This window comes from Austrofundulus limnaeus, unplaced genomic scaffold (assembly GCF_001266775.1).
Source record: "Austrofundulus limnaeus strain Quisiro unplaced genomic scaffold, Austrofundulus_limnaeus-1.0 Scaffold1216, whole genome shotgun sequence".
NCBI lineage: Eukaryota > Metazoa > Chordata > Actinopteri > Cyprinodontiformes > Rivulidae > Austrofundulus > Austrofundulus limnaeus.
The window spans coordinates 66,449-68,536 of record NW_013953618.1 but is presented as its reverse complement, the minus strand read 5'-3'; positions in this window follow the sequence as shown (position 1 = coordinate 68,536).

The window sequence follows — 2,088 nt, the reverse complement described above, 5'->3', positions numbered from 1 at the left end:
AATTATTTCTTTGTTATAATTTGAAAAAATGCAATTTTTGCAAACATTTTAATGAAAACGCTGCATCTGCCTGTTTCTTCACATCCCACTTTTAGACCTAATCCTCATTTCGTTATGATAGTCCACGTTTGTTAAATAAGGAACCTGAMAATGACCTGTAGCCTCGTTAGTTCTGAGGTTTTAATGAGAGGAAATAAAACAGCTGCTTTCTGCAGGACTTTAAATAATAAAATAGATGTTTTCAGCTTTTTATCATGTGACACAACAAGAAGTTTAACCTTTATCTGGGGGATTTTACTAGAATATGTTGAGCTTGTAGCATCTTTAGGGAAATAAGAAATGAAAGTCGTGAACAGGATGTCTGCCTTTGGAAAAAACAGACCCCAGGGTCTCTGGAGGGATTTTATACCCTGGCGTTATGGTAGAAGGTGGAGATGCTGAGAAGAACACATRATGTCATCATTTATTTAATAAAATACAGAAGCAGTGTGCATCAAACGAACCCCTCCACTTTTTATAAGCATATCAAAGAGCAGCAGCTTACTGTAGACCTCTTCAACATGACCCAATTAGTCAGGATTTCACTTCAGTTCATTTGTTTTTGAACATTTGTCTGAGAGTCGGGCTGAGATCTTACTGCTGCAACAGTTCATGTCTTCTTCAGACACTCTGATTTACTGAATATCTGCCTGAGTCTGACCTGTCTGAAGGATCGGTCCTAAAACCCTGCTTTAACACAACCTGCTGAGCTGAAGGTTAACTTCCTGYAGCTGGTTGGTGCCGTCCATTCAGACACGTTCTGCTTGTGGGACTGTTTCAGAGGCTAGCGACTACCATGGATAAGCTGGCGTTAGCATTAGAAAGGTTAGCGACTAGCATGGATAAGCTGGTGTTAGCATCAGAGAGGCTAGTGACTAGCATGGATARGCTGGYGTTAGCATCAGAGAGGCTAGTGACTAGCATGGATAAGCTGGCGTTAGCATTAGAAAGGTTAGCGACTAGCATGGATAAGTTGGTGTTGGCATCAGAGAGGCTAGTGACTAGCATGGATAAGCTGGCGTTAGCATTAGAAAGGTTAGCGACTAGCATGGATAAGCTGGTGTTAGCATCAGAGAGGCTAGTGACTAGCATGGATAAGCTGGCGTTAGCATTAGAAAGGTTAGCGACTAGCATGGATAAGTTGGTGTTGGCATTGGAAAGGTTAGCAACTAGAATGGATAAGCTGGCATTAGCAGAGAGGCTAGCGACTAGCATGGATAAGTTCGTGTTGGCATTGGAAAGGTTAGCAACTAGCATGGATAAGCTGGCATTAGCATCAGAGAGGCTAGCGACTAGCATGGATAAATTGGTGTTCGCATTAGAAAGGCCAGTGACTAGCATGGATAAGCTGGCATTAGCATCAGAGAGGCTAGCAACTCGCATGGATAAGTTGGTGTTAGCATTGGAAAGGTTAGCGACTAGCATGGATAAATTGGTGTTCGCATTAGAAAGGCCAGTGACTAGCATGGATAAGCTGGCATTAGCATCAGAGAGGCTAGCAATTCGCATGGATAAGTTGGTGTTAGCATTGGAAAGGTTAGCGACTAGCATGGATGAGGCTGCGGTAAAGAGCGTCGTGTCCTGAATGATTGGGGGACAACATGTCAGTCTCAGACTGAGCTGTCTTCTTAATTTTAAATGAAACATTATGTGTGTCATGAAACTTTACATTTTACAAAACAATCATTTGAATGTTTAGAACAATCAGAAATGTTAGCTTGTCAAATTAAGCTAGCTGTTCTCCCGTCCTGACCACGCCTCCTCGCTCATCCCCACACTTTAGGTCATGCCTCTTGGTGTGTCTTGGCTCCGCCCACTTTGTTGTGTTGGTTTAGTTACACTTTAATGAGAAAGTACACCTCTGTGGTCAGCAGATCACACTGCTAACAAAACTCAAACTGTTCTTGATTTATAGTAATTTAAGTGTTTTATTTGAAAGTTGGGGGACCAGAAAAAAGCTAAACATTTAATAAATCAAAAAGAAATCAATTGTATAGGTCTTCTGGACGGGTTCTTCTTTAATGAAACGTTTCGTCTCTCCTCCAAGAG